The sequence below is a fragment of the Phascolarctos cinereus genome, unplaced genomic scaffold (assembly GCF_003287225.1).
Source record: "Phascolarctos cinereus isolate Bilbo 61053 unplaced genomic scaffold, phaCin_HiC Scaffold_4;HRSCAF=312, whole genome shotgun sequence".
Classification (NCBI taxonomy): Eukaryota; Metazoa; Chordata; class Mammalia; order Diprotodontia; family Phascolarctidae; genus Phascolarctos; species Phascolarctos cinereus.
The window spans coordinates 719729175-719747729 of NW_027555847.1; positions in this window are offsets into that span (position 1 = coordinate 719729175).

Here is an 18555-nt window from a genome sequence, read left to right on the forward strand (position 1 = left end):
GACAGTTGTCTTCAAAAAGAACATAAAAGTTCAATAGGGAGTGAAAACACAAGATAAGTGAGGAGATGTTAGTAAGAGAGCACACAGATGCCACCAAAAACAAAATTCCAGAATTGGAAGGAACTTCAGGCCATCTAGTGTAAGCCACACTTGAAAAAAGAATCCCTTTCTACCATATACTTGGTCATGCAGCCTTTGCTTAAAAACTTCAAGTTAAGGGAGAATCTACTACCTCCCCAAGCTCCCTGTTAGCCCTTTAGGGTAGCTCTAATTGGTAGGGAGTTTTCCTTCTGTTGGACCTAAATTTGCCTCTTTGCTTCACTGTTGCTTCTAGATGTGCCATCAGGGACCTGCCAGAACAAATCGAATCCTTGGTACATGTGACACACTCTGAAGTAGTTGAGGAAAGTTTTCATGTCCTTAAGTCTTATGCAGGCCAAACATCCCAGGTTCCATCAACTGACCATCAATAGCCTTCCTAAAGTATGACACACAGAACCAGATACTTTACATGTGACCTGTTGCCTTTTTATGACTGGACACTGGGCCTGTCAGTACAGCCTTAGATTGCAGTGTGTTGTGTCATACTGATCTTTATGTCACCAAACCCCTCAGATCTTAAGAACGCATAGTCGTGCCTCTCCCATTTTCTGCCTATGAAGTTGACTCATTTTTTAAATATAGATGTATAACTGCATGTATCTCTACCAAATTCCATCCATTTTGATTCAGCCCGCATTGTCTAGCCTGTCAGGCTCTTTTTAGAACGTGACTGTCATCCAGTGTGGTAGCTAATATTAGCCTTAGGTTCGGGTCATCTGCAAATTTGTTAAACATACCATTTATGCTGTTATTCAAGTCACTGATAAAAATGGCAGACAGCACAGAACCAAACACAGATCCCTAGGATGCTTCCCAGGAGACCTTCCCAAGTTGACAGTGAATCATTAATGACTATTTAGGTTTAGCCATTTAACCAGTTCTAGATCCATCTAATTGAACTACCTTCTAGCCTGCATCTCACTCACTTCCACAAATACAGTGTTCAAGACTTAATCAGATTCTCTCCTAAGATCTAAGTAATCTGTAAAATTCCCTTGACCTTCCAGTCCGAGAACCCCATCAAAAGCAATAAGTCTGTTTTGGTATGATCTATTGATATCAAAGGTGACCAAGCTCTGTATGTTTATTGGTTCTTTAAATAACTAATAGCGCATTTTAAAAAATTTGCCAAGAAAGGCTCACTGGCCTGTTAATTGGCAAGACTTTTTGAAAACCAGAACCATTTATTATGGGGCAGCATAGTGCATTTGAGAGAGTCATCTCCGATAACTTTCAAAGATAACAAAGTGGCTCAGCATCACATTTGCCAGTTCTTTTAGGAGTATTAAGCTCAGAGCTGAGCCAGGTAAGAAAACTATGAACAACAACAGGGGCTCTGGGCTTTTTTAAAGGGATAGTTGGGAGACATTGCTTGGGATGGATGGGACAAGGATAACTGATCAACGACAACACATTGCTGCCCAACTCTTAACTTTACTTCTGTTTTCTCTGCCAAGAAAATGACCTTTGATTTGGAAAGGGCAATAAAAATAACTGATGAGTTGGTATCATAAAGTAAGCAGATAATAGTAAGAGAACACTGATGAATTCAAGTTCCTTGCACTAGAGCTAAGGTTATAGAAAACTTGAAAACAACATATGAGAAAAGGCAGTTTATAATGAATATCCTTTTACCTCAATACAAGTACAAGAAAATTCCCTTTTTTTATTCACAAGTTTTAAAAATCAGAAATCCACTCTTAACACTTCAATTTTAAATAAAGACAGATGAGGCAGAATTAAAAATGTACCTCTTTTCCTTGATCTCTTAGAAACTCTTTACTTTGGATAACTATATAATTATTTTCCCATCTGTAATTCCAAAGTCTTATCTGCTAGCCATCAATTTAACTTCCCCATCAAATGTCTTAGACGAAATTAGTACTTGAAGTATCATTGCACGAGCAATGAGGGAAAGGAATCCAATGAAGCTGCTAGTATATTTGGATATTGGACGGGGAGGAAGGTTCTTGTGGTGAGATCTAAACACTTGTTAGGACTGAATAAGCCCTATGGCTATATGGAGGTTGTGATTTGCCTTGGGTAATACAACTGATGACAAACAGGAGGTTTGAATCCCCACCTTCAACTTTACATTTATGTTAAATTCTGTTCGGTTTTTCTGTTCCACCAACCTCCTCGTCAGATATGACCAAAAAGTAAATATAGCTTCTTTGAACCTATACCAATGGAACATGAGGTCTGGCAAGGCTGATGATGTTGGAAAGGCATTGAATACAGATTTGAAAAGCAGCTGTTTACCTCTTTTCAAGGGTCCAGACCAGCTAAGTTCAGAGGGTTATCTGCCTTGATTCCCTCCCCCCAAAACTGCAGCAATCTTTAGGAAGTTCAATAAAACCTCTCATTTATGCCTTGGTGAGAATTAGAGGGAAATTTGCAAAGAATGTAAGTAAAAAATAGACCCTTTTTTCATTGGACGTTAACAGCAACATACTAAGGGAAGGCAATGTGTAGTGGAAAGATGATTGGATTTACAGCCAAAGACCAGGGTCTTGGTGCTGTTTACTTCCTCTGTGACCTGAAATCACAACCTCAGTCTCATTTTTTTTTCATCTATATGTATGTTTGATTCTTGGTGTCCTTTCTTGAAGTCCAGCCTTTATGGATTCTTTCAGCTTAAGAAATCAAGCCTTCTAAAAAGTGTAGATTTTTGTATTTGTTTTACTCTTGTTAAATTTTGATGAATTTAGAAGATGTCATGAGCTGTTAATAGTGGGTGACCTGCCCTTGTAGGGGTGCTGGGCAGAACACCGATGTTATAGATAAGCTTCCCTATAATGTATTTCTGGAAATGGAAGTAAAGTGGCAAAAAGTGGATTTGCCACTCTCTACCATGTGCCTTGTTTGCTTAGAAAAACTATAAAACTGAACTTGTCATTTTTGGAGTCATCATGGCATAGTGGAAAGAAACTGGATTGAGAGGGCCTTCATTTGAAGTTTGGATCTGCCACTTAATCTAACTCTGGCAAGGCATTTTTTCTCTCTGAACCTTGGTTTCCTCATCTGTAAAATGAAGGAGCTAGATTTAAATAATTTCTTAAGGTTCTTTACATCTGTAAATCCTATGGACTAATGAGGCCAGTCATGGAGAATTTGTATTTGTGAGGGGGAGTGCCTACACTTATGATTTTGAAGTATTGGTTTTCTATAGTCAAGTGGAAAAAGTATAACAGTCAGTAGCTGTGGTGGAGCTTACTTGGATTTAGAAATACGTTCCCACTACCCCGAGTCAGCAAGTTTATTTGACATTAGGATGCAATTAAAATGAAGTCTTCAAGGGGTTTGCAAAGCCAGCAAGAGTATCCCTCTTTCCAGAGACAGGGTAAACCTTTCTAATGTTTCTATGCCTTAGCATACAAACCTGCAAGAGATTCTTGGTGACTTTTTCCTTAACAAGTTCATACTTTGAAAGAACTTAGTGCTCAGGAATTTTGTGGACATTTGTTTAAGCTGAGCAGGGGCCTCGTGTACAAGTGCGCTTCCTTTAACTTGGAGACGTACAGGACCAAACTAAAATTTGAAAGCCATTTATGTTTCAGGAACACCTTGTCTGTTTATTTACCTAAGCTCTTCCAACATACTAACCACATGGACCCTCTGAAGCCCTTTGAATGCAATGACAGATTACCACTGGTTATAATCAGCTTTCTGTGTATCTAGTGAAAAAGTACTCCAGACAAATTAGCTTAGATCATCCCAAAAAACAAGTGTTGGAATGGATCTTGCCCACCTGAGTCTACCAGTAGCTGCCCTTAAATTGAACTTTAAGCAGCAAAGACCTTCAGTCAGAGCCTGATTTAAGGCTCATTTTGTCTTACCCCTAGTTCTTTAACTTTCATTCACATTTGTAAAGTTGCAAATAAGCTCAGAAGGGAGGGGAATGTTTATATCTTGAGCCGAGGGAAAGGGTTGAAACCTACCTCCCTGTAATTTTGCCCATTTGTTCTAGCTTCTTCCTCAAGCCAGGCAGAACAAATGAAACCCTCTTCCACATGAGTCATTTGGTTTTGGATTTGTACTCCCTAGTTCCCCATGGATGATTGGCACCTTGCCTAACTGGCTTTAACTGGTTTTAACTGGCTTCTCCCTCATCCCTCTCCTTCCCAATGATAAATGGTGCTGGATAGAGGAAGAATATTTATTTATTTATTTATTGAGAGCCCATTGGCTCATCTCTAACCCAAAGCAGATCACTGAAGTCTTCAGCTCATATTCTTAATCTGCTTAAGTATTGTTTTGATCTAAGTGATAAATCCTGATGGAAGACAAAACCAGCCATTGGAAGGGAAATCTTAAATATGATTAATTCAGAGTGTCATAGAATAAAATTTATTTTCCCAGTATTCTGTAGTAAAGTAAATGTGTTGTGCAAATTTAGAAATCACTGGATGAGAAGATGAGTTCACAGTTCCCCTGTTTTGGGGCAGGTTCTCAACTGTCAATGGTATGGTTGTATTCTGAGTTCAAGTAGCTGATGGATTATGGAATTTTAAAAAAAAACCCTCAAATTGCTGTTTCATTCTAATAAGTATTAAAGCATGCAAGTTTAAAGTCTGAAACTACCTTTAAAATCCTGTAGTCTGACTTTGACATAATCTAAGAGTTTCAGTCTGATCTAATTTTCTCTTGATAGTGTCCGATAATTTGTTCTGTTGAGTTGATAGGCTCTTGATTTGTTAACGTGAAATTCTGGATAGGTACATTGGCATCTTGGCATATGTGCAAGAGACAGGCTTTGGTTTTTTACTGGGATAAATGAAAATTAGGCTGAGCCGTTCAAACCTGTAAATTTCACCTTCCCCTAAAATTTCAGGTAGATTGAGAATAATTACCTGAATGGAATTGAAGTAATTTTAATTTTGTTGTTTTCACTTTAATTTTTTTTTTCAATTTCAAATTTTCTCCCTTCCCTCCCCGACCCATTGGGAAAGCAAGGAATATGATTCATCATGCAAAACATTTACACATTAGCTGTGTTGCAAAAGAAAAAATATGCTTCAGTCTGCAGCTTAGTTTATTCACTCTTTCTGAAAGTAGATATTTTTTCATCATGAGTCCTTTCAAATGGTGGATCATTGTATTGATCAGAGCAGCTAAGTCTTTCACAGTTGACTGTCATTACAATGTTGCTATTGCTATGTACAGTGATCTACTTCTGCTCACTTCACATCAATTCATACAAGTCTTCCCAAGTTTTTTAAAAAACATTTCTTACAGCACAATAATACTCCATCACAATCATATACCACAACTTGTTCTGCCATTCATGGATATCCTTTCAGTTTCCAATTCTTTGCCACCACAAAAAAAGCTCCTATATTTTTGTATATATAGTCCTTTTCCTTTTTTCTTCGATCTCTTTGGGGTACAGACCTAGTAGTGGCATCAGTGGATCAAAGGGTGTATCTAATTTTATTGTTCCTAACTGTTCTCCAAAATGGTTGGACCAGTTTACAGCTCCGCCAACAGTGCATTTTTGTTCAGTCATTTCAGTCATGTCCAACTCTTTGTGATTCATTTGGGGTTTGCTTGGTAGATCCCAGTCATTTGCCATTTCCTTCTCCAGCTCATTTTACAGATGAACTGAGGCAAATAGAGTTGACATGCCCAGGGTCATACAGCTAGCAAATGTCTGAGGACAGATTCAAACTCAGGAAGATGAATCTTCCTGCTCTATCCGCTGCCCCATCTAACTGCCAGCAGTGCATTGGTGTCCCTAATTGTCCACATTCCTGACAGCATTTGTCATTTTCCTTTTCTGTCTTGTCAGTCAATCTAATAGGTGTGAGGTGGTACCTCAGAGTTTTCATTTTCATTTCTCTGTGGTGATGTAGAACATTTCCCCACATAGCTATCAGTAGCTTTAATTTCTTCTGAAAACCATTTAAGCAATAAAGACCTTCAGTCTGAACCTGATTTAAGGCTCATTCTGCCTTATCCCTAGTTTCTTTAACTTTCATTCACATTTGTAAAGTTGCAGATAAGCTCAGAAGGGAGGGGGATGTTTGTACCTGGAGCCCTTTGGAAGCTAATGATCATTTATAATTTTGGGAAGAATTGAAGAAATTTAATGTAATTAGGTTTCACATATGCTAACATTAGAACTGAACAGAAATGAAGTGCCTCTTAGTAGCTGAAGCAGAAATAATGACTAAGGATGGGAGATTAGAAACTCCAGATCATGACTAATAGAGGACAGAATTAATAACAAAACAGAAGATGGAAACTTTGATAAAACATTTGAAAAAAATAAAAGAACCTCTTAGACATTTGTTATATGTGATGGTTAAAAGCACAAAAGGAAATTGTGTGGACAATAGGGAAGCCACATAGCTCAAAAAGTTTTTTTTTTATTTTCTAAGTGCTAGAAGGCTATACAAGAACTGTCATGTGGGCTGAAAGGTGCGTATTAAATATGAACTGTGGGAAGTAAAATAAGTGATTCCAAGCTAACGTCACTTAACAAGACAATTTTGCAATGTACACAGTTCTCACCTAAGTTTGGATTACACAAATTCAACTTTTAGGTAAAGAATTCTGAAAGAAATCCCCATTCCCTGAAAAAAATACCTGTTAACTTTACAGTAATATGCTCTCCCTGCTCCTCCCCCCAACAACAACAAAAGAAAAAAAAATGAGAGCAGAAGAACGGATGCCCTGGCAGCCACCAGGGCTGAATAATGGCTTGGCTTAAGACTTCTACCAATGAGAGGAGAGTTTTGCCCGCACTGCCCACCTGCATGTACTCCCTTCTTGTCTGCCATCTATCCTTGATTGGGTACCGAGTATCCCTCTCCTCATCTGACCCCCAAGCGTCTGCCCCTGTGTGCTCTTCCTTTCAGGTCTGGCCAGGCCCCCACATGGCTGGCTGCACATGTTCCTCCTCCTGCTCTTGCTTCTCTGTCCCTGGCCCCCCACGTGGCTTCCACTTGCTGTCCTCCCTCAATGGGTCAAGAGGCCCCCTTGCTCCCTCCTTCCCTCCCACACAGTTGTGGGCAAATTTGCATTAAGTCTATTTATGTAGCGGTTTGCAAAAAGGTACACTTACATAAAGTGAAAACCGGATGTCTGCTGTGTTTTGAATGACAGATCCTACAGAATCAAGGTATTGCAGACTAGATGTAGAAGAATGGTGGTAATCCCTAAGGCAAGGTTTGTGGAGGAGAGAAACCATGATTCCTGAAAGCAGAAAGTTAAATAAGCATTGGTTAAAACAAAAACAAAAGAACCTCAACTTAGTGTTTATTTCCCCGTGTGGCAGTTTGTTACAAGTGTTGTCGATAATGGCCTCACCATTGTCAGTGTCCCAAGAATTTTGCAAGAGATCGGAAGTTCCCTAGAATGGAAGCAGTGCCGTGAAGCAATTTTTTTTCTTCTTTGAATTTCAGGGCTGTGAAGATTCAGAAAGCTTCTTTTAATGGAAGAGTGACTTTTAGTTGTGCCAAAAGCACCTGATCAGGAAGTATAAGGCCTGGCTTCTGATCCAAACGGTCACCAGCCAGCTCTATGGCCACGTTTCCTCATCTGTAAAGACAACCTAATTTCACACACTTGAACATTGAAGCTCTGAAGTTTTGTAGCTGTGTAAGAGAAAGCTGTCTTTTAGAACAATGACATTTTAATGCTGTGAAATTGAGCACAGAGACAAAAGAATCCAGGGAGAGTCGGCGAAGCCCATATACTTCCTAAATAGATATATCTTTGTGAGAAAGAGCTATCCATAAGCTAGACCTTTCTAGGGACTGCAGAAACGTGGGGCCAAGAATAGCTAAAATATAGAGCAAGAGAAAGAATCATTTTAGGGAACAGGAATTGTTATAGGAAAACAATTTAAAACATCAAGAGGAGAGCTATGAAAGTCATTCCAATAGTTTCCCTTGTGTATGGCTAGAGGTGACCCAAACTTTTTTTTCCCTTTCTTTTCACATTTGGAAAAGCTATGTGTTACAGAGAAGAAATTTAGACCAGTTAGGCAAGTTAAAGTCCCTGTAAAGCTCAGTTTCATCATCAAGGAGTTGGCTTTTCCAAGATTCCTTCCAATTTTTTAAGCCTGAGATTAGACCTTGGGAGATGGGTTAAGAGGTTCAGAGTTAGATCAAGAATTAGTAGAAGGTAGATCAGTTTGAACTACAGTGTTTTCACTCAGGAGCATTCAGTTGATCAGAGTAAGACATTTGGGCCAAAGGAGCAAACAAACAGAAGGTATGGCAGGACCATGCAAGCGACAGAATCCAGGTGGAGAGTAACCAAAACTGGTTCAAAGAAAGGAAGACAAATTATATCAGGTCTCAAAATCGGAGAACTGAAGCACATGACTTTAAACTCAGCTTGAAAACACAAAGACAAACCTACCAACGTGATAGAAGCTACTCCATTAACAAGCCTGGCCTTGAAGGTAACCGGAAGCTGGGCTAGTGGAGAATGAATATGTGGGGAATCAGTGGCAGACTCTGAACTTCTAACAAGGCACTTCTAACAAGTAGGACCTGACAATGAGTGTATGAGATTTCATTTCAGATTTTCTTTTTCTGTTTAGGATTATCACTGATGAAGTATTCACACATCTTGTATTGATGCAGTAGTACATTTCACATATACAGATGCAGTAGTATCTGTAAAAGTTTTAAACCAAGCTTTGCTTTTGATAGATTCTTCTGTCTTGAACTTCAAGCTACAAGTGAAAGAAAGTCTGTCACGCTGAGCAATTGATAAATTACTCACTTTGCCCAACAATGAAGTCCAAATTCCTTAGATTGAATAGTGAAGTCAGAAGCCAGTTGAGATGTTGTAGCATAAAATTGCAGTGGATTCAATCTGCATGATTCCATGATTTTCTCCAGCTCTGTTCAGCAGCATATAAACTAGATCATAAGCAGCTGAAATGGATAGCAACTCTGGAAATGGCTTTAACAGTGAATAGGCAGGGTGGATGGTAAAGCACAATCTATACTCATCATGGGACCAGCATTGATGTGACTTCAGGCTGTTGTCATCACCTATGGGTGATAGTTGTTCCTTGCTACTGGGTACCGTTTTGACACACGTTTATGCATATATCTGTTTCATGTAATAAAGTTTATGTTCAACATGGCTATTGGTTGGGGGCAGGGAGGTGAGAGTGAGATAAGAGCCATATTATAATTCCAGGAGGCAACTCAAATCACGTGTTCTGCAGGATGCCTTTCCCAGTCTGCCCATTCACCACCCATCCCTGTGTGTCCCTTCCTTCTATAGCTGCTGTCCATTCATACTGTGTATATCCGGTATATACTTAGTTTTATTGCATGTTCTCTCCCCCACTGGAATACGAGGCCCTCAAGAACCTTTCACTTTTTTTTGAATCCCCATTGTTTAGCACAGTGCCTGCCATGTAGTAAATGCCAAATAAATGCTTGCTGATGGACCAGAGGGCCCTACTGTCCTTGCAAGGTCTTTTTGCCTTCAAGCTGGCTACTGCATAGAAGCTCCTCTCTTTTTTGGCATGCTGAAAATACAGACAGGTTCAGCCTGGTGGGAAATTAGATAGGTTCCCTCCTTAGGGATGTAAGGGGAGCTCTCTACTATCCTCCAGTCAGAGGGAAGAGGGGGTCCGTCGGGACAGGGAGCACTGAGGAGGTGGGAATTTCAGAGTTCACACAGAATTTGGGAAAATGTAGTCTTTGTTGTCCTCTAGTCAGTGCATAGGCCCTTCCTGTCCTGATGGTGGAATGGAGAGGAGCAAAAGCATTGTCATATGCCTACTATGTTATTCTCTACTTACAAAATTTCTAGTCTCTGCAGATTAGAGATATATGTGGGACACACATTGCAGTGTTGTTTATCAGAGTTGCGTTCAATAAACCAAATATTTAAGTAACACACAGATGAATAATGCTACTTGTAAGAGTTGCTTCCAGTGTATCTTAGTACACACATCTAACTAAATGCCATTCACTGAAGGTAGCATAAAATCGCACTAACAGACAGCACTTTGATATATGAGAGGTCACAAATTAAACCAGTTTATTGAAAGGGTGACTTGAGGCACTTCTCTGATGACTTGCTGTCATAATTACACCCAGAGATTCCACAAACTCTGTGGGTAAGTTGGAATCCTTGGGCTCACTGCAATTCTGCATCCATGGATTCAGGCTGAATGCTGTCCCTCTGTAGTGGTCTCAGTTCTTTTGGGGCCTCCATAGCTAGAATATCAGATGGGAAAGGGGTTCAACACCCCCACACACATTAGCAGAGATACTTCCAATGATAAGGCAATTTTGATATGCCTCCTCAGTGTTTGAAAAAAAAAAAACAACCCATACTGTAGCTTTTCATACTGACTTTGACTTGTGTCTTCCCAACATGGGCCACCATCTGGCTTTAGCTGGTGGGTGGATCCTCCTTAGGGTCCAAATCCTTTTTCCCTGCCTTGTTCCTATCCTGTTTGCAGAACTCCACTAAGTCTCCCTGTGAGTGATGAATGGTTGCTATCACTCAGGCTCAATTTCCTCATTTTTAAAACAAGGGAGTCAACAAACATTAAGTGCTTGCTGTATGTACTAGGCATTGTGCTAAATTCTGGGCATACAAAGAAAGGCCCGTGAAGTGCTCACAGTCCAATTGACTAGAGTTGGACCAGATGATCTCTTAGATACCTTCCAACTCTAAATCTGTGATCCTATTAGCTACAGGACTCAGACCATTTTCTTTGACTTGTGTATACCAGCCTATTGCCTAATCCTTCCATTTCTTGGTATAAGGGTGGCATTCTACCAGTTCACTATCTTATGTTTTCTGAGGACAACAGGTTTCACAGGATTCTTCCATGTCTGGATTTTTGACAATGAACTTGAGTTTTATGCCATTACTTGTTTTTCTGTGCTCTTCTGAGCTGAGTAATTATGAGGCAGTAAGCCTGCATCAGTTGGTCTCTCAAGAAAGTGACATATTGGTGTTGAGTCTCTATTCTCCACTTTCATATACTCCCAGAAATACTTCTACTAAGTATGTTTCCCAAGATGATTACAGAAAAAGGAAAAGAACTTATGTGTTCTACAATATTTATAGTAGCTCTCTCTGTGGTAGCAAAGAACTAGAAATTGTGGGGATGCCCATCAATTGGGGAGTAGCTGGACAAGTTGTGGTATATGATTGTGATGGAATACTATTGTGCTATAGGAAATGACGAACTCTGTGATCTTAAAAAAACTACACTTGCATGAAATAATGAAGAGTGAAATGAGGGGAATCAAGAACTTTGTATACAGTAATGGCAATATTGTTTTAAGAATAACTTTTAAGGGCAGCTAGGTGGTGCAGTGGATAGAGCACCAGCCTGGAAATCAGGAGGACCTAAGTTCAAATCCGGCCTCACCCACATAATATTTACTAATTGTGTGACGCTTAGCAAGTCACTTAACCCCAATTGCCTCACCAAAAAAAAAAAAGGAATAACTTTGAGTGACTAAGTCATTTTGACTATTATAAATACACAAATTAACTATAAAGAACATATGAAGGAAGACGCTATCTGCATCCTGAGAAAGAACTGATAAATAGATATACATAGAATAGTTTTACATATATATGTACATATTTGTGTTTAACAGTAGCCATCTCTAGGGTGGGGGGAAGGGAAAAAATTATATGGTAACTTGATTTTGTATTTAAAAGGAACAGCAAGTCATATATGATAGATTTGCAGTTTTGTGTGTACAGTCTTTTTTTTTTCCTATTCTATATTATGGAAATGCTTTATTTCTTAAGTTCAGAATAAAATAAATAATTTTTTTAAAAATGGGTCAATGGATGGTTACAGCTTCCACCCAAACAACGCATACAGAAAGAAAGAAAGAAAGACTATGGTATCATTCCTGGTGGCGTTCTAGATGTGTATTTAAAAATCCACCTTTGATTCTGCTGAACCTTCTAATCAAATTTTAGGTTCCCTGAATATCTCTATTGAGGTGTCATGAAAACACATCGTGAATTCTTGATGCCCTGGATCATGATGTTCTAGACATTGATTCCTAGGAGGACAAGCATTTTTTGAGTAGCTTGCTCTCAAAACCCTGACCTTTATCAGAATGACTCCTGGCAAGAAAGAAGCGACTGAATATATCCTTCCTGTATCACTTTTGGTTGCTGTGGACACCTTCTGGTTCCTAGTTTTGTGGATTTAAGAAGTAATTTTAAGCCACTAGGATGTTATTTATGTTCTTTCTATACTTTTCCAAAGACAGGAAACCTATGCACAGAAATTCTAAAGGCTTGCCTTTGATTGCTCTCAAAGTAAGCAACTCGCAGTTTGCATTGACTAGGCAGCATTAGTTACTTGTTCATAGCTAGTTGATGACCCTCAGCCTGCAAGTGAGTTTGTTATCCATCATGGTTGTGGATGAGGGATTATTTCACAGGTACTACATTTGCTTCCAGAAGTCCCTACTTTCATCTATGCTTTCTTCTATTAGTAGTTCTCTTCCCTACATGCCACAGATTACCTTTACCACTTCCATGATGATCACCATCATTTTGGATGAATGGGGTATCTGTTTCCATATTAGCTGTCTTTAAACTGGTAATGCACTCTGAACTTGTAGTTGGCCAAAGCCATAACCTATTTTGGGCTGATGGCATCTTAAGCACTTGTCAGTGGATTGAACTGATGCTTGTGTTTATAATACTGTATATTTACAGGTTTTAGATCTGCCCCAGCTGATCTTTGCAAAGAGTTTCAGCCCAAGGGAGGAATGTAACCCTTATCCCAAAGTCTGCTGCATCCATAAGGACTCACTCCTTATTGGTAGAGATGAAGGCCCCTACATGAGGGAAGGGGCAGAGTGGGTGAGAAGTGAGAAAGTTCTAGCCTTTACCAGTCCCTTTCAGAATTCTCCAAGTGAGAATCCCCATTGTGTCCTGTTTTGGGACTTTTTAGGGCCAATCCCCTTTCAGGACTCATCAGGAACAGTCTTCTTTGGGACTGGTCAAGCTTCAAGTTTTCTTCAATCATGTAGTCAGCCTCCAACTTCAGGAGAGGAGATGGAAGAGGCCACCAGCATTTCAGGTTGCTGAAGGAAAAGACAGAAGACATGAGGGCAGCTGGCAAGTCCATGTTCCTATCCCCAGCTTGGTACTCTCTCTCTCTCTCTCCCTCTCTCTCTCTCTCTCTCTCTCTCTCTCTCTCTCTCTCTCTCTCTCTCTCTCTCTGTCTCTTTTTCTTTCCCTCTGTCTTTTTCTCTCTCTCTTTTCCCTCTCTCCTCTCTTTTCCCTCTCTCTGAGTTATCTCACTTCCAATGGGGGACTGTATTGTCTGTCTGTATTGTCTGGTATATATTCTCCTACATATAGCTCCTCTGATTTGTTTTGCTACCGATTTGAATGAATGGGTTTCTTTTCTATTCACCAGATGTAGAGCCTCACTATACATGTGGCCCACTTTTTCCATACACAGATCTTGGCAAAGGTGAGGTGAAGGAATATGTTTTCCACATGGGGAGGGAGTGTCCCCTGGAAAGGGGCCCAGGTGAGGGTCATGGGAGTAACTGTGGAGAGAAGACACATGTTCTGTGGGCAGGCCTGTTGTGGGTCCTCCCTGGCCTCTGCTCCTTAGAATAGGGAGAGAATGGAAGAGGAAGGTTTGTGTACAAGTATATGACCTTTTCACGTGGGCAAGGGAAACAAGCCAAGGAATGATGAGCAAGCCCACTCTTCTCACCACAATGCCCACCATAACATACTAGTAACTTGGAAAGAGAGGGCAATGCAGAAGAGCAGGAAGTGGAGGATAACTTCATTTGAAAAGTTAGTGCATGGTACCTTTCCTGACTGCCTCCCTGACCAAGTAGTTTTAAAGCACCAGGTGAACCAGTGGGTTATCTGTGGCCTCTTGTAGCCCCTACCTCAAAGACATACTTCCTCACGAGCTACAGTGAGATTCTGCCCTTCATCCTAGCTAACATATGGTACCTACTATGTGCCAGGCACTGTGTTAAGCAATTTACAAATATGGCATTTGCCATTCTACAACTCCAGGAGGAATGCTAGGAATAGGACAGAGGTCTGTACACAATGTTCATCAATTTAACCCAGGCCTTTCATACTGTCAGTTTTGAAGGCTTAAGGAAAATTATGGCAAGATTTGGGTGCCCAGAGAAGTTCATCAGTATTATATGTCAATTTCATGATGGCATGCCTGCCCAGATTCTGGATAATGAATGATATTCTTGTGCTTTCCCAGTCACCAATGGAGTGAAGCAGGGCTGTGTGCTTGTTCCCATGCTTTTTAGCATGATGTTTTCAGCAATGTTGTCAGATGCCTTTAACAAGGACAAAAATGGCACCATGGTCAGCTACTAAAGTGATAAATTATTTAACTTGAAAAGGCTACAATCCAAGACTAAAGTGGAGGGAGAGTTGGTGCATGATTTTTTCATTCACAGATGATTGTACAGCTTCTGAAGCTGAGATGCAATAAATTATTGATGGATTCTCTGCTGCTCTTGCTAATTTTGGTCTAACAATACCAAGAAAACAGGTTCTTCACCAGCCAGCACCACACCATCTATACATGGAACCATTGGTTGCAGCAAATGGAGAAATATTGAATGCTGTGGATGAGTTCACTTACCTTGGCAATAAACTTTTCAGGGAGGAATACAAAGATAATGAGGTTGTGGCATTCATTACCACAGCTAGCTCAGCATTTGGGATGCCCCCCAAAAAAGTATGGGGGAGAAGAGGCATTAGGCTGCCTACCAAACTGAAGGTCTACAGAGCCTTTTGCTGATCTCATTTTTGTATGTCTGTGAAACCTGGACAGTCTACCAGTGTCATTCCAAAAAACTGAATCACTTCCATTTGAAAATTCTGAGGATCAACTGGGAAGATAAGGTACTAGACACTGAGGTCCTTTCTCAAGCTAAACTGTCAAGCATTCAAACTTTACTACAAAGAGCACAATTTCAGTGGACTGGCCATGTTGTCTGAATGCCAAAAATTAAGGTTTGCCTCAAAAACTATGGAGAACTCACACAAGTAAGCACTCACATGGAGGTCAGAAGAAAGGATGCTTTCTGAAGAACTTTGGAATTGATTGAATGTCACAGGAGACACTGACAAAGGACTTCCCAGCGTGGTGTGCCCACATCAAAGAAGGAACTGTTTTCTGTGAGCAAAGCAGAATTACAATAGCTCAAAAGAAATGAGAGCTGCACAAATCTAGAGACATCTCTCCTCCAAATGTTCACATGGACTATTTGTGCCTGATCTGGGGTAGAGCCTTCTGAGCTTATATTGGTCTGATTAACCATAGTCAGACACACTGCACCTTGATTCCAACATAGTGATGTCATTTTGGTCCTCTTCAAGAATAAAGGACAACATTTCTACTTCTGGGAGCCAAGATGGGGGGAGTAAAAAGGTAGTCACTCTCACCCTCCCCTATCAACCTCTGAAAACCCAGAAAATATCACCCCAGAAAAAAACAACAACCCTGGAACAGCTGAACTAGAAGAAAGATGGGGAACAGTAGAGCAGCAGCCCAGCAAACGGGTCTCCCAGTGCCTCAGCAAAAATAAGGGAAGCAGCACTACAAAGGGCCCCAGGCAGATAAGCACCCTGCAGCATTCATATGAAAGGAGCTGAAGAAAGCAACCTACAGTCCTCCTAAAGTCCCGGCCTTGCTGATTCCAACCCAACACCAGGTAAGCTGTCAGAACCCTGTAGCCTCCAGCTGTCAACCAGGAGAAGATCCTGAAACCCAGGTGGTAGAGCAGGCAAACACCAACACCTGGACCTCTGAGTGCCTCAGTGAGGGCAGGGGAACCAGTGGAAACCAGCTCAGAAAACCACCAGGTGCCTCGGCACTCTACTGCAAAGGAATCTCCCAGTGCATTAGCAGAAAAGAGGGAGGCAGCATTGCAAGGGTCCCCAGGGAGATAAACACTCTGCAGCACCCATTTAAAAGGATCTGAAGAAAGCTAAAGGAAAGGAAAAGCAGGCAACCTAGAATTGCCTGAAAGTTCCAGCCTTGCTGATTCCAGCCCAATGTGAGGTAAGCTGCCAAAACCCTACAGCCTCCAATTGCCAACATAAGAGGCCCCAGCACACAAAGCCAGTGACCAAGACCTAGGCTCCCAACACAAGAAGCTTGGGTCAGTGCCCTCTGTTCCCCAGCAGGAGAGCTCAATCTCTTTAAAGGCCAGGGAATAAAGAAACCATGAGTAAAAAGAAATGTACCATAGATTCATATTATGAGAAGAGTGAAGATCAAGACAGAAATTCTGAAGAGGACAACATTGTCAACAAACCCACATCTGCAACATCAAAAGGGAATATGAACTGGTCTGAAGCCCAAAAAGCCTTCTTAGAAGAGCTCAAGAAGGATTTTAAAAGTCTAATGAGAGAGGTAGAAGAGTCCTTAAAAAATACAATTGGCCAATTGGAAAAAAACACTGAAGAAAACAAGTCCCTAAAAAACACAATTGGCAAACTGGAAAAAAAGTACACTGAAGAAAACAAATCCCTTAAAAATACAATTGGCCAATTGAAGAAGGAAGTACAAAAACTAACAGAAGAAAACAATCTGTTAAAAACTAGAATTGGACAAATGGAAACTAATGACTCTATGAGAGAGCAAGAATCAGTCAAACAGAAACAAAAAAATGAAAAAATAGATGAAAACATAAAATACCTCATTGGTAAAACAACCGACCTGGAAAATCGATCCAGGAGAGACAATTTAAAAATCATTGGACTACCTGAAAATCATGATGAAAAAAAGAGCCTGGACAGTATCTTTCAGGAAATCATAAAGGAAAACTGCCCTGAAGTCCTAGAACCAGAAGGTAAAAAACCATAGAAAGAATACACACTCCTCACCACCTGAAAGAGATCCCAAATTGACAATGCCAAGGAATATAATAGCAAAATTCCAAAATTACCAGATGAAAGAGAAGGTGCTGCAAGCAGCCAGAAAGAAACAATTTAAATATCATGGAACCACAGTCAGGATTACACAGGACCTTGCAGCTTCTACATTAAAAGACCACAGGGCATGGAACATGATATTCTGTAAGGCAAAGGAGCTTGGATTGCAGCCAAGGATCAACTACCCTGCAAAAATGAGCATGATTTTTCAAGGGAGGAGATGGATATTCAACGAAATAGGGGACTTCCAAACCTTCCTCATAAAAAGACCAGAGCTCAACAAAAAATTTGATCTTCAAGTACAAGATTCAAGAAAGACATAAAAAGGTAAATGGGACAGAAAGATACAAAATGTTGTTAATAAGGGTGGACTGTTTACATCCCTACAAGGGAAGATGACACTTGCAACTCTTGAGAACTGTATTGTTATTACACCATGTTAAAGGAGTATACATAAAGGGGGTGGATATTAGTTGACTTTGATGTAATGATAAAAAAAAATCTAATCAAGTGGGTTAAATGGATCCAAGTAAGTGGATTAGTCTGATCTTAGAAAATGTACTGAGAAAGGAGGAGGCAGACAAGGGTAAATTACATTACAGGAAAAGACAGAAAATCCTATTACAGCAGAGGGAAAGAAGGGAGGGGTGAGCATTGTTTGAACCTTACTCTCATCAGATTTGGCTCAAGAAGGGAATAACATAATCAGTTAGGTATAGAAATCTAACTTGCCCTATAGGCAGTAGGAGGGAAAAGGGGAAAGAAAAGGGAGGGGGGATAGAAGGGAGGAAGAAGCAGTAAGGGCAAAGGGGAAGAAAAGGGAAAGGGATAATAGAAGGAGGAGAGACTGAAGGAGGTGGTGGTCAAAAGCAAAACACTAGTGAGGGGGGAAGGAGAAAGGAGAAAGAAAAGCATAAACAGGGGAAAAAGGATGGAGAAAAAGACACAGATAGTAATCATAACTGTGAAAGTTGAATCACTATCTTTTTTTTCTCTTCTGTTGAGTTTTGTTTCCTCTTTCTGATGGTTCCTCCTATTGGTTTTAATTTTTACTTACAACTTCACTAATGTGAAAATATGTTTAATAGGAATGTAAATGTATAGCCTATATCAGATTGTGTGCTGTCTTGGGGAGGGTGGTGGGGAGGAAGGGGGAGAAAAATTCTAAACTCAAAAGTATATGGAAGTGATTGTTGATAAATCAAAATAAAATTTAAAAAAAAAGAATGAAGGACAACAATCAGTAGCCCACTTCAAAGCCAAGAACTCTAGTTTATATGAAATACCGAGTCTCACTGCCAGTAAGTCCTCTACTTGCCAATGCAACAAGCTTTTGATGACCATAATTCTTTTGGTACAGAACAACTCCCAAAGTAGCAATAGTATGTGGTGTAAAGAATGTGCCCAGGTTTACATAGATCAACAGTGGTGTATACATAAGGCAATTTATCAGATCTTTAAAAGTTTTTTTCACATTTTCCATCCCAATATCTTCCAAATGACCCCCTCTGGGTTTAAGTCAAGTTG